The 16166-nt window shown below is 31.8% G+C and overlaps 1 protein-coding gene across 1 annotated transcript in view; it reads right to left on the bottom strand.

Annotated features, from left to right (window-relative positions):
- The window catches only part of LOC132733694 (kinase D-interacting substrate of 220 kDa B-like), a 56031-nt gene that overhangs the window by 38796 nt on the left and 1069 nt on the right, over positions 1-16166 (bottom strand). The window contains exon 2 of the mRNA XM_060720357.1: positions 3349-3422. The gene's annotated coding sequence lies outside the window, so the exon portion shown is untranslated. The remainder of the gene's footprint in view (positions 1-3348; positions 3423-16166) is intronic.

Raw genomic sequence — 16166 nt, 5'->3', positions numbered from 1 at the left:
TGACCCCAGATTGATCATAAGGTAACGTGTAACCAACGCTGAAAAGCATTTGACTCTATCTCAATCCATTGAGAAGTTGCAGCACTTTGAAATCAATTTTGATGGAAAAAATCAACGCAAAATAGTGATTTTTGGCAATTTTGAGATGTCCCCTCGTTGCCATGGTAACAGAAAATTTAAGCCTGAGCATGTTGTTGCAAGGGCAATGGTCCAGTCAACATTTGTGCCAAGTTTGATTAGTGTTGAAGCAGTTTTTATAGTATTATAGCAATTTGAACTTGTAACGGGAGACTTTTCAATGAAAACAGCCATTTTTCACAAAATGCTCATGAAGCAATGGGTTAATGAAAAAAATAAAAAAATCTACAAAAAACAACAATTTTTCTTTCAAATTTATATGACAGGCCATGTTTAAACATGAAAAAACGCGATTTAGGGTAATTTCAAGTATTTTTCATCATTTTCTGTTAACCCATTACTTCATATACACGCCTTTTAACGCCTTTTTCACCCCCCCCCCTTTTTGTTGTCTCAAATGATGAAAAAATGCCTTATTTAGGCCCCAAACACTTGTTTTTGTTTGAGAAATTTTGTTAAAAAAGTGACCTCTTTTTCGGCGCGGCCCCCAACCAAAAGATACATCAGGGGGTTGCCAGAAGGGGGATGTGCCCCCTTCTGTTTGGGGGTTTGAAGGGGGGCGGAGTCCCCGTCATCGCCAAGAAAATTTTGGACTTGTGAGAGGCTGTAAATGACCCCAGATTGATCATAAGGTAACGTGTAACCAACGCTGAAAAGCATTTGACTCTATCTCAATCCATTGAGAAGTTGCAGCACTTTGAAATCAATTTTGATGGAAAAAATCAACGCAAAATAGTGATTTTTGGCAATTTTGAGATGTCCCCTCGTTGCCATGGTAACAGAAAATTTAAGCCTGAGCATGTTGTTGCAAGGGCAATGGTCCAGTCAACATTTGTGCCAAGTTTGATTAGTGTTGAAGCAGTTTTTATAGTATTATAGCAATTTGAACTTGTAACGGGAGACTTTTCAATGAAAACAGCCATTTTTCACAAAATGCTCATGAAGCAATGGGTTAAGAACTTACTCGGAAATAAACTGAAAATCGTATCTAAGTCCAGTTGAGTGAAAAACATTTTCAATTTGGGTCATTTTTCACAATTAGAATTATCCTTTTTGAAAAAAAGGAGTGAGTGAATGATCTGAACTTTTGCAGTTCTTGGTCTAGACCTACATCAAATGGAACATTAATCTCGAAACGATTACTTCCTGTTCCCTTATATTAAGAAACCTCCGTTGAGTCCCTTTAAAACACAGAAAAATATTAAGACTATCAGATCATAAAATGTGTAAGCACATTATCATCATCATCCTCATCATCAATAAATCAATTATCATCATCATAATTAATATCATATAATCATCATCATCATCATAATTAAATTTACCATCAACATCATCATCATTATCATCATCATCATCATATTATTATCATCACCACCACCATCATCATTATCATCATCATCATATTATCACCACCACCATCATTATCATTATTATCATCATCATCATAATTATAAGGTAACATAATTGTAATTACAATGAATTTCAAATGATCATAGCTAACTTGCATCTTGGTAACATGTGCAATGTTGATAATAAATCCAGGGAATGATATGGTAGGTAATATAAAAATTCACCATGTCATTATCATTCATGACGTATTTTCAAAAGATTAAATTATTTACTATTAACAAATTAAATTATTAATATCTTATACAGACTGACCCCTCTCACCTGTCAATTTTAAACTCAATTATCTTCTACTTCAACTGTCTAACTTTTGATTAGTTAACATCATTAACATGTCATCATAAAAGCACATGAGCTGTGCATAGATTATATTATTTTCCAGCAGAATGTATCTATACATTGTGACGGCCTTTCTCAATTACAATAATTATGGTAAGTTTGCACAAAAGAAAAAGGATAGAAAACGCAAAAAGAAATGTACTTTACTTACTGTTTACATAAATAATATTTTTAATTTTTCACAAATTAAATATTAAATATTCCTTTTGAAAGTAAGTAAAGTATGATTATGAAAACTTACGGAAAAAGCACCTAATGTTGTGATCTAGCTATGTTTTTGAATATATTAGCTTAATTTTTTCACAAAACATAAAAGATCACAAAAGAAAGGTGGCAAAGTGATCATTTGATGTGGGTTTTTCTACCACCTGCACATTGCATGTATTGCAGTAAGACATATTTTGTTATGTCAGCTTCAATACATTATCTACTAACTTCAATCAACACCACTCTCATAGTATGTAGATAAATAAACAAAAACAGTGACAGTGTACTGTATCATCTCTATAAGAAACACTTATTCTTTTATATAACGTATGTGTTTATTGTAACACTTAAACTAGAGACCAGGTTATTAATTTCCATATATTTTAAGAGTTGAATTAAATTATGCAATGATTTATGAAGATAATTTATCATATATAAATAGAAATCATATAAAAATTGCTGATACAAATTTTTCTGAAAAATAAAAAAATAAAGATACTATAAATGTTACAATAAAGTGATTTTACTTAGCCCTGCAGACGCACTAAACATCTACAGTAATTATCTAAAGTGTGTCAAAATACAATGTATTATAGTGGAAGTTTGATGATGTTTCAAATTTGACCTCCTCTGGACTGGCCCTATAGGAAGGAAACCATTTAGTGATTTACCCTACCTCAACCTTTCCTTACTGTATACTGACATATTATATCAAGACATAGACTGTTCTGCTGTTTTTATCACATCTATGTTCAAAGCGCATACTTCTCGTTCACTTACTTGATCAGTAATAAGATTCCTATATAATCATTCCTTCAAAGACAGCAGATATTGTATTATAACAGTATATTTCTTTAACTTCTGTCCATTGCGAAATAACTCCAGAAAATATCCTACATGATCAATATGGTAAAACATCTTAGTTATACACTGTTACCATGTTTACGACTGCCACTAGTGTAGAGCCAGGCCAGCCTGCACATCTGTGCAGCTTAACTGGACTCTATACTGATACGTGTCCAGCTCTTGACACCCCCAAATTTGATAATGGATAGTTCTAAAAATGAAAAAGTGGACAGGTTAGTTTGCAGAACTAAGCAGGGTATAGGTTAATATTTGTTCAAGTTTTTAATTTAAAGTTTTAAACACTATGTGAATTAAATCAGTACACTAAGTATTACAGTGAGTAATAAATAGGTTAAATATGCATAAGATACATGATTGTTTAAAAGGGTGAAATAAAAAACAACTTACCTTCTTATCTATCAATAAATCCACTCAATGTTTCTGCATGACACATCTTGACACTTGAAATAAATGTACAGACCCTGAAATATTTAGCAAAATAGATAATGTATTAACAATGTTACACATAGATCATCTTTATGTTGTATAGATAATGATATTATGTAAGTAATCTACAATAGGTTAATGCATGTGTTATTTGTCACTAGAAATGTGTCATCATGCCACGGATGCCCCCGCATGCAGCCAAAATTTCAGATGGTGCATTAATAATTTTTTTCATTTTAAGTTCAAAGCCCTCAAAACTTTTCAATGTTAACACTAACCATTTTCATACAATGTTCAAGGCACTGAAATTATTCAGTCTTAACCTTTTAAAAATAGCATATTGCATATTTGTAGCCAAAATAATGGCTAAAAGTATGAGTGCTGAAACTGAAATTTTTCCAACATTCAGGAAAGATAAGTTTGTCTATAATCATTGAACCACAACCAAATTCAAACTTAAACTGCTTATTCCTTAGATGTATCTATATTATTTTCAAAAAGAAAGGGACATAACTCTGCCAAAAAATCATCAAACCCTGACCAAATTCCAACTTAACCTGCCCATTCCTTTGACATATCCATATGTCAAATTTAAGTTGAATATGTAACACTGTTGGGTAAATAATGAACAGAAACTGTAAATTTCATATTATTTTCAAAGTGAAAGGGGCATTATTCTGCCAAAAATCATTGAACCATGACCAAATTCGAACTTGGCCTGGGCATTCCAAAAACATATCCATATGTCAAATTTGAGTTGAATGTGTTGTACCATTGGGGAGATAATAAACGGAAACTGAAAATTTCATATTATTTTCAAAGTAAAAGGGGCATAACTCTGCCAAAAATCATTGAACCATGACCAAATTTAAACTTAACCTGTATTTTCTCATGACATATCCATATGTCAAGTTTGAGTTGAATGTGTTGTACCATTGGGGAGATAATGAACGGAAACTGAAAATTTTATATTATTTACAAAGTAAAAGGGGCATTACTCTGCCAAAAATCATCGAACCATGACCAAATTTGAACTTGACCTGTATTTTCTCATGACATATCCATATGTCAAGTTTGAGTTGAATGTGTTGTACCGTTGGGGAGATAATGAACGGAAACTGAAATTTCATATTATTTTCAAAGTAAAAGGGGCATAACTCTGCCAAAAATCATCGAACCATGACCAAATTCGAACTTGACCTGTATTTTCACATGACATATCCATATGTCAAATTTGAGTTGAATACGTGCAACCGTTCTTAAGATAATGAAGGAAACTGATGATGAGGGAATGACAGAATGACGGAAGGACGGAAGGACGGAACAGGGTAACACTATATGCCCCGGCCATTACATGGCGGGGGCATAATAAAGCTACAAAGTATGTATAAACATCCACAGCTTAGCATGATTTTTTTCTCCCTATAGCCTAAATCTATCTATTAATAATATTTCTTTATCATTTACAGACACTTGTTATGTGGATAGAAACTCTGACCCCCAACTAAGCCTACTGTACATACCTTTAAGGTATGATATAAATGACAATTTTTCAAGTCATCAAAAAACTTTTTATCATTGAACTTTATCATATTCTTGACACAAAAACAAACAAGAACGTGTTTGGTAAATAAAAATGCCCCCGTCCCAAATTCTTGTCATTAACAAATTTTCAAAAAAAGTTTACAATTTTTTGGCATTTTTTCCATCAGTAATGGGTAAACCTTTTTTGTAACAACAACAAATATTTTCTAATCAGTTTATTAATAATTTCTTTATCTAACTTATAAGAAGTGGTTAGACAGAACTACAGTTTAGAAATAATAACAAACAAAAAATGCTGAATTAAAACATTTATATATTAGTTATGATGTAAAAGAAAGAGGGCAGGTTCAGATAACCCGTCAAATTTTGTCATCTATCACAGGAACATCCCTTTACATGTATCTTTAATAATTATCTACCATACATACAATTCAGAACATTTGTGCATAACATACAGGAGGTTTACTATCCAGATTTTCATTTTTAGTTGTAAAACTTTTTTTTTTATTCATTTTAACTCATATGTATATAAAAATGCAAATATTTCTTCATTTAAGATTTTTTTAAAAAGTACAAAAATTGAAGAATAGTTTGCCTCCGGTGGGTATTGAACCCACACCCGTTGTGAGGTGGTACTACATCAGGCATCTAATACAAGTACCTTAAAACTACATAGATTTTATCTTCATAAATCACACATTGACATAATTTTGTAATAACACTTGTAGTCCTTGTGTATTTCACAGGTTGAAAAATGATTTTCCTTAACAACCCAGCTCACAAATTATCAAAGTAAACTTTCATTCAATATGAGAAATCAGAGGACTGGTGCAAGCTGTTCAGCACAATTTCTTAATGTATATTATATAATGTATAAAGTAATTTTTGTTGAACACTTTGCCTTTAGCTGATTTAAGTACAGAAAGTCCATTTTACCAACTCTAATGAAACATTAGAATTCATTAAGATTTTACTTGTCAAACACATATCAAGCAAGAAATAGTAACAAATGTTGTTTTAATATCAACACAAAGAAAACTATTCTTACCCTCTAATATTTTGTTTTCACACAACAATGGAATTTTTGTACCAAAATATTGAATTGAACAATTGAAGCAAATTTAACAACACAATATAAGCTTGTAAAATTCATCCTTAATCCAACCTTGCCAATTGCTTATTTTACTGTTTTAAGTTTATTACTGCTCTCAGCTGGATGGTAAAGTCATGACACCAACACAAAACCAATCTAGCATGATAGAAAATATATTCTCCAGTTTCACTGCACAGCTTTTATTTCAGTAACTGGACTCGTCATTTTAAAGCAATGCAGATAAAATTTCATCTTTATATTGTGACCTCAGTATCTAATTTAAAATGTCCCTATCTTATCTTAAGTCATATTTCAAACAAATCTTTTTTTCAAAGAATGACAAACAATATCTCATGGCAACAAGTAATACTACAGACAAATAACTTGACCTTTTGTCACATTATATTATATACATACTCAAAAGTAATAAGTACTTAGTATGTTTACTTTTAAGATACTTTTGATAATTGAACCTTAGGACATTATACTGAAGAACTTTATTTTCAACAAATTTTCACAAAATAATAATACTAACAATAATTTTATAAACACTTGTTTTTTTTTTCATTAATTCAACAAAAATTTCAGTTTCAAATAATGTATTTCCATTTCAATCAATATTTCTTATGTCCACCTCTTTGATTGAAACGTCACCACAGTAAAAATTTCATATCTCTGTAGGGCTTTTTTTCACAGGTTAAGGTACATGTAGCAGCCATGCCCTTAATTTTGGGGGAAAATTACATGATATGTTTGCAAAACGGGAAGAAAAAACTTGATGTAAATTCAATTTTTGGGGAAAACTGCATGATTTTAAAGAATTTTTCTTTGGGGAAGCAGCCCTATAACGGCCCCTGCTATAGAAGGGGCAAAAAGCGCTGCCCTGTTGCATGTCTGAGATATCTGACAAGTTTTGATGTGGTCATCATGTGATAGCATTGTGATGATGTCACTATAAACCAGTCTTTCTGTGGTCTTTCTGGTCACTTCTAGTCTGTCCGAGTATATTTACTACAGTCATTCCTATCTCATAAATTGATAAAACTTTTTCTTTTCCTTTATCATTTAAAGATATATGTATACTATGCACATCTTTGAAAAAAATATTTTTTATCGCAGAAATTTATTGAAATATATAAAATTCTTACTGCTGAATACTCATAGTGTGTAGGATTTAATGCATAACAATTAATTATCTACTTCGTGTGAAGTCGAAACATGCTCATTTTATATTAACAAAGAGAGCATGTAACAATTATCAATATTTTCAAACATCAAATTTGAGCATAGTAATATACATGTATCTATGTGTAGATATGGTTTAAATATAACTTAACCTATTACTTGCCTACACCACCATATCCTACTATCATAAAATTTTCTAGAATATATTAACTACAATGTTTTAATTAGTTTAAGTTCTGGTACACTAATCATACAGCAGTTAAAATTTCATTTACAAGCATTTTCCCCACTTTATTACTATTTTTTTTTATATATTATTACCAAACTATAATATACAAAATATGAAAACTGAACATAAATTCACCTATAATATCATTTTATAAAATAGTGCAAATTCAAGCAGAAGTATTTTGGCTATGTATATTCATTATCTAATATATTTTTTTTCCTGAAAAAACTTCAAAATAAACAAATCTTGAATGATTTTAAAGGCTGATTTAATGCTATACATGTAAGCTACATGTAGCTTTCACTATAACTTACAGTTCAAAGTATTTAATATCCGACTTAACAGACTGTATAAGGAAGTAGAACTCAAAGTTCAAGTAAAAACAGCGAGTGTTTACACATACAAATCATTCTAGACTTATTGGCGAGAAAATGTGAAACGTTTGCAGTATTTTCAACAAGTACATCGTCATGTACATTTAGTTGTATGTAATCATATAAATAAAAAATGTCAAGTATCACTAAAATAAACTTTTAAATATAAAATTTTTATGATGTAAAATCTGTCTTAAAAGATTTGATTTCTACCTTGAAATATATACCAATAATAAATACTAAGGGCGTATATTAATGAGTGGCAACGGCAGCACATTTTTATAAATTACTATACTTGAGAGTAAAACTAGAAATGTGTCCATAGGACACGGGTGCCCCCACCACGCCACTGTTCTGTCAATCTTTTAACAAAGTCAAGGGAAATAACTCTACAAATACTGTATAAATTCACAAGCGAAACCCCAGGTGCAAATCTAAATATGCTGAACAACCTACCCATAAGGTTTAATGACTATGTCAAATCCTTTTTGAGTAACTTGCGACACAAGTTGAAAATTGCAAAAATTTTCTAAGTGAAGGGCAATAACTCTAAAAATACTAAATAAATCCAGAAGAAAATACCTGGTGCATAACTGCACATGCTGATCAATATTCCTGTAAAGTTACATGACTCTAGATAGGTCAAATACTTTTTGAGTTACGTGCGACACATGTTGAAAATTGCAAAATTTTACTAAGTCAAGGGCAATAACTCTGAAAATACTAAAAATATCCAGACAAAAATACCCAGGTGCACAACTACACATGCTGATCAACATTCCTGTAAAGTTTCATGACTCTAGGTCAAATACTTTTTGAGTTACATGCGACACAAGTTGAAAATTGCAAAATTTTACTAAGTCAAGGGCAATAACTCTGAAAATACTAAAAATATCCAGACAAAAATACCCAGGTGCACAACTACACATGCTGATCAACATTCCTGTAAAGTTTCATGACTCTAGGTCAAATACTTTTTGAGTTACATGCGACACAAGTTGAAAATTGCAAAATTTTACTAAGTCAAGGGCAATAACTCTGAAAATACTAAAAATATCCACACGAAAATACCCAGGTGCACAACTACACATGCTGATCAACATTCCTGTAAAGTTTCATGACTCTAGGTCAAATTCTTTTTGAGTTACGTGCGACACAAAAGTGAACGGACGGACGGACGGACGGATGGACGGACGGACAAGGGTAAATCTAAATGCCCGCCACTAACGTGGGGGCACAAAAATAAATAAACAAGAAACACGGCAATGCCACAAAACCAGGTTTTCAATTATCACCATTGTAAAGAAACAAGCAAGTATTTTGTAATAACAGCAGATGGAAAAATTAAAATTATCTTGACCTGGATCCTAGGGTCATAATAAAAATATCTCATTCCTAAATCTAGTTATTGACTGGGAACCGATTCTCTATTTTAAATAACAGTAATGTTGACCCTTAAGGGGGCCAAATAGCTATCTTAAGCATGATCTTCACATAAGCCTAATTTAAAGCAAGTGTCATTAAAACATCTCCTTTCAAACTCTAGTTATTGACCAGAAATCAATTTTCTATTATAGTAACAATACCTTGACCTCAATCCTATGAGACCCAAAAGCAATCCCCAGAAGATCTTCACAAAAGCTTAATATACGCCAAGTTTTACTGAAATATCACTTTCCAAACTCTAGTTATTGACCTGAGAATGACTTAAATGATATTGACTTAAGGGGACCCAAAAGCAATACTAAGAGAGATCTTCAGTAAGCTTGCTATACACCAAGTTCCAATAATATACAATGTATTCCATTTTATACTGTAGTTATTGACCCATTTGACCGGACACCAATTTTCTATTTTTAGTAACAGTGACCTTGACCCTAGCAATAATATGCATCAGGGCACATGATGACAAAGCTTCTGTGAAACTTTTAACATCCCTTTAGAAATGTGGGAGTTGCACACAGAAGAGATTGTTCATTATATATTCTATATAAAGAAAAAAAAATGGCCTTAATTAGGTAAAAAATTATCCAGTCACAAACCCCTACAATATGCAACAGGGCACTTGATGAAAAAAGCTTCTGTGAAAGTTTAGTCAAAATCCCTTGAGAAATGTAGGAGTTTGTGCACAGAAGAAATTTTTTATGCCTGCCTGTCTGCCCGCCCATCCGCCATCATACCTCAATCTAATAACCAGTTTTTTCCTTTGAAAAAAAACCTGGTTAAAATTTGAGACTAAAATAAGATTTCAAGCTAGTTTGTTAGTCTCAATTTATTAATTTTAATCATCAATCTATTCTTGATAAAATTTCAACAAAATCAACTGCCAGTGGTATATCAGATACTATATCATTATAAAAAATCAACCACATGTCATTCCTTAAACTTATTGATTTAGAACATGTTGTTCAGTCTATAATTGCGGTAAAAAGTAGGGCTGGAGCAATTATAAGGATAAATATGGTAAATGTAATATGCAAATTGCTGCAAAATTTCATTTTGATAAATTTCTTTGTCTGACAAAAAGTATTACAATTTATGATGATTATTTATATTCATTACACTAATGGCTAATTATGAATCGCAATAACAATGAATTTGATATTGCATAATTATTATGATGTGTACATTATTAATGTTTAGGTTAACATTTCTTTAGTCAATTTATAAAGGTGTCTTAGTTTGATGCATCTGACTGTGTAAACAATGTTTGGCAGTACTGACCCGAGATGGATTAATTTGCTGGTCATTTTTCTTAGTTTCCAAAATTATTATGTTTTTTTTTATAATGAATTCATTATTCTCTATACTTAAATCTATAATAACAGCCTGGTAGCTTAGTGTTAAGTACAATGTTCAAATGTATGACAGAATTGTAAAAGTGAAGTTGCAAGTTTGAATTGCACTTAAACCTTTTTTTATTTCTTTAATTATTTCTCTTTTAAATGATTGATAGGCAGCAGGTGTGAATAAATCATTTGTTAAATTTCTGGTGTCATATTTCTAAATTTCATAATTTTGATAAATGTGCAGTTTACAAACTCTGCTGATAAAATTTTTGTTTTGTTTGGCAATAACATTTTTGGGGTAACTGATTTTTATGGGTAGGTAGCGGAGGGGAAACAAACAATATTTTAGGCCAAAATATTCAATTCCAAGAAAACTTGTAGTAATTACCAGTGTGTCTAGTTGGTAAGAATGGCAATTCAGAGTTTTCTCTAGGAATTTCAGACACGCCTTATTTCATTCCAAATCCATGCCAGAGTTCTAAACTAACAAAGGGCCATACATCAGTGAAACTCCATATGTCACCTTAGCTATTATATCAAAAAATTGCACAGCTAGTGGTGAACAGACTCAATCAAACGCAATTCTTAAATATTCTTGTGAATATTAGAATAATTCCCCCAATATGCAACAGTATCATGGTTAGTTTCTGCTACCTTAAAAACTGGATTTTAGGAAAGTGAGCCCTTTCTGCTGTGTGCTTTTGAATTGATAAAACATCTTTGATTTATTATATAAGTACTTATAAGTTTTAAATTATAAATCTTATGATAAAACTAACTACATGTATAAATTCAGTAAAGTTAGAATTAAGAATTGAAGACAAAATCTCTAATCTTGGACAGATCTTAACCATTGATGGGAAAAGACAAACATATAGGTGGTTAGGCAAAGGGCATTTTGTTTTACATTTGAAATGTGTGACCTATAAAATTAGATCAACAAATAAATCGAGAATGAAATTTTAAAACAAATAAATCAATAATGAAATTTTTAAGTATATGCATTTTGTACCGACAAATACATGGCTTATATTCATTCAAGTAGAATGCCATGTGAAGCATATACTGATAAAACAAGTATCAACATATAAAAAACTTATATCAAACCTAAACAACCTAATATGAATAAGGCACAGCCTAAAAGCGAGCTCTTTGATAGAAATTATAGATCTAATACATTTCACTATTATGACTATATTTATTCAACCCATCGGTGGCTGCACACTTTTTACTACACATTTTATGATTACACTTAGAACTGCACAATTCACTTAACACTTCTACACACTATTTTTTCTTTCAAATACAGCCATTTCATGTTTTATATATCTTAAATGAATATGCCCGTCAGAAAACATTAATTCACTTAAAATCCAGCATCTATTTATATTAGACAAAAAATATTGTATACAGTACAGTATATGTACACATGCATGTATACATTTATAAATACTCAAACTGCCAAGTAAGTATGGATTTGTCCTTATGCATTTGTGCTTTAGCACATTTAAAAAATATCAATTTAACACATACATAGTTTTAACAACTCAGACTGACAAAACATTTCCACATTTATTAGAAAACATGGTATGTACACAGCCAAATTAGTTTTTATTGTCAAACCTTTACGCCTAATTTTAAGCTAATTTGAAATGTCATTTTTACGCACAGAAATTTATCGGTATCACTGTTGCTATTTTGAATTAATTCAAAATCATTTATTTATTGTAAACTAAATTTCTTCCATAGTAACATATTGTGACATCATCATAAAAAATCAATTCCGTGATAATCTTTAATAAAAATGAATATGGACAATCTGGTATACTGTCCACCTGACTTTTATATTTGTGTGTAATTTTTTTTCTAACAAATGACATGTTCATGATCTCATGAAAAGTAGTTAAAATAATTAACAGCAACTTTCTTCAATTTTCTAAAACAAAAACGGAAATCAATGCCAAAATTACCTCTCAACAGTCAATTATTATGAATTGGCATTTATGATTTCAAAGGGCCAATAAAATCAACACCACAATTACCACTGATAGACTATGCTGTGTTTGTCACTTACCAAAACATCATAAACACAATTCAATTTACCGCACAAGTGCTTTTTTCTGCGGTGACTTTATTTCTGCGTATTCTGCAGCCAGTTTCAGCACCGCAGAAATAAATGCTGTAGAATATTTCCCTATGCTTTTGTTTTTAACCCATTAAAGAAATGTCTGCCTTAATTATGACCTGTTTCATCTAAGTAATGACTTACAAATTATAAAGGTTGGCGGGTCATTGAGTTGTATAAAATTGCTGTGGGTGGGTTAAGTATATAATCTGTGTTTGTAAGGATGTATTTATTGTTAATTATGTCAATTTATGAGTAAAGATATTAAAACATCATAACTGCTTTACATTAAATTTCTATCAATTTTGTAAAATCAAAGATACTACCGGGTATATTTTTCACACATCATTTCACGCTGATCAAAAGATGCATACTTTTCTATTGGTGTGCATTATATTTGTTTTCATGCGAGTATTAATTAGTGTACCATTTGGCGGTGACAACAATAAACAAATGCCAATGTGTACATGCAAATGTTATAGGTAGTGTAATGTGACTTAATCTTGATAAGACGAATCGCACAATTTAAATCATGTTTTGTCCAAAGAATGTGCCGCAGAAATAAAGTCTGCAGAAATAAAAACATGCCAAAATTTGGAAAAAACGCAGAATTTGGAGCCTGTAGAAAAAAACACTTATATGGTAATAGATTATTGGAAAAACTGGCACTCTGATTAGCTGAGGAGGCATGATGGTTGACAAGCATTACACTTACACAATGGCATATTGCATATTTTAAGGACACAATTATATGCAGATTTGGAACTTCTATGCATACAAGGGACTGACAATCATACTTTTTAGCATCCTTCTGAAGAAAATATGCATAAAAAATGCTCAAAAAAATGTTTCCGAGCGTCCTGAACATGCACCGTCACATGTGCAATTATATTTTCCTTTTAAAATCAATATGTAAAGTGCTTTACTTAACCAGTATGATGTTTGGGAAAAACTAATTTGTTGTTTGTATTTTATTTTAAATTTATAATTAAACTGTTTAAGATTTTTTAATGATGATTGAGCACGACATAGAAAGAAAAACAGAGCTTTTTATCACACGTTCAGGAAGCAGCCCTGTCCTGAATTTTGGGGGAAAATTACACGGTATATTTGCAAAAGGGGAAGAAAAAAAACTTGAAAAGTTAATTAAATTTTTGGGAAAAAATGCATGATTTTAAATGATTTTTCTTTGGGGAAGCTTTAGCGCGGAGGAAGGTAGCCTAGTACTGGTGTAACTCTCCAAGAACGATGGTTAGGAAACTACCCGCCTATATGACTGAAATATTGTTGGGAAAAGGCGTAAAATGAAACAAACAAACAAACTTTGGGGAAGCAGCCTTATAACTGTCCCTGCGGAAAAAAGCCCTAAGAATATTTGATATTTTTTTGATATATATGACGTGGGACTTGACCATCATAAACTATAAACTGGTAGTGTTAAAAATTCCTAATCCTATAAATATGACATCGCTTTGAGATATTTTTGCTTATCGGCAAAAAAAGCAACATCATCGAAATTGCTCAAAAACAAGAAAATCTGGCGGAACGAAAAAACACTTAAGTCAGCGTATAAAGACATTAATTTTGACCAATTCATGAACAAAGTAAAAAATAAATTCCTTTTAACAAAATAATTAAACTGTCACTTCTGAAAAATCATAATTAAATCCTATTATTCAATTAAATTCCTTATACCCGATATACAAATGGGTATCACACAGTGCATGAAATCTGATTAGCTAATTCAAATGCAAGCATTTAACCCTTTCCCCCATGAGCAAAATGTTAAAAAATGGCCATTTTCACTGAAAAGCCTCCTCTTACAAGTTCAAACTGCTAGGAAACTATGAAAAATGCTTCAATACTAATCAAACTTGGCACAAATGTTGACTGGACCATTGCCTTTGTAACGACATGCTCAGTCTTAAATTTCCTGTTACCATGGCAACGAGGGGACATCTCAAAATTGCCAAAAATCACTATTTTGCAGAGTTGGTTACACGTTACCTTATGATCGATCCTGGGGTCATTTTAAGCCTCTCACAAGTCCAAAATTTTCTTGGCGATGAGGGGGACTCCGCCCACCTTCAATCCCCCCCAAACACAAGGGGGCACATCCCCCTTCTGGCAACCCCCTGATGTATCTTTTGGATGGGGGGGGGGGGCGGTGCCGAAAAAGTGCTCACTTTTTTTAGCAACATTTCTCAAACGAAAACATGTGTTTGGGGCCCATATATGTTTGGGGCGTATATATGAGGTAAAGGGTTAAATGTCAAGCCAAAAGTTTCAAACAAAATATTTTTGAATGAAATATTTGCCCATTCACCGCCAGCTTGTACAAATATATTTTTCCGTTCAAAAATTTGGAACCAATCTGCAAAGCGCTTTACTTAACCAGTATGGCCGATAAACAAAATTAGATATTTTTATGTTTCTATTTTATATTAAATTAATAACTACATAGTTTAAGAGTTTTTGTTATGATTGAGCATAATTTGGAAGAAAATTGGATAAACTTTTAAATAAAACTTGAAAGGCAAGACAATTAACATTTTTTTATTACTTATAATGCTATTCATTTATAAGCAATAACTATTAGACATTGGGCTTGACCGACATAAACTACAACAAGCCAGTGATTTTTTTCCATGTATTTTACAGCCGTATAAAGGTTGTTTTCCCTAAAATACCCTGTGAACTTTCTTCACTTAACAGCAGCTGACTTGTATCAGCTAGAAGACAGAAATCTGTCCTTATAGAAAGCCTCTGCTGCCTACCATGCATGTTAAATTGAATTGAAATTCTCATAACTTTGTTAGAATTTGATTTCCCCTTTCCTGATTTATTGCGCTATATTTTCCCCTTCAGAGAGCCACAGGTTGTTTTGAAAATTGAAAAAAACAAGAGCTGTCACTCAAGTGACAAATGCCCCCGAAAAGGTTTCTTAAGCATGCAGGTAATGGTATTATGAAAAGAAAAGAGAATGAAAGTAACTGATTGCTGAATATTGTTCTTTGTATTATTGTAACTGTAATCTCTAATTGTGATAGCATGAACCTTCAAAATATAAGTGTGACCTTGACCTTTGAAGAAGGGACGTGGTTCCTGGATGCGACAAAATGTTGTTATGAGATAGACATTTGTGCCAAATTATTTCAAAATCCCTCAATGCATGACATTACAGTCTGGACATGATTGTTGTGTAAGTGGGGACACACGGACAGAAGGACATGAGCCTTAGCAGGGATACATTGTCTTGATGTGGAAGACATTTGTGCCAAGTTATTTTAAAAATCTTCCATGCATGACAAAGTTACATTCCGGACATGAATGAAAGTTACAGCCTGGACACGAATGTGTGTACCTATAAACTCTAATTGTGATAAAGTGAACTTCAAAATGATAGTGTGACCTGGACCTTTGAGGTAGGGACGTGATT

Source organism: Ruditapes philippinarum, unplaced genomic scaffold, assembly GCF_026571515.1.
Source record: "Ruditapes philippinarum isolate M1 unplaced genomic scaffold, ASM2657151v2 ctg1703_1_1_1_1, whole genome shotgun sequence".
Classification (NCBI taxonomy): Eukaryota; Metazoa; Mollusca; class Bivalvia; order Venerida; family Veneridae; genus Ruditapes; species Ruditapes philippinarum.
This window is presented reverse-complemented; position numbering and strand designations above follow the sequence as displayed.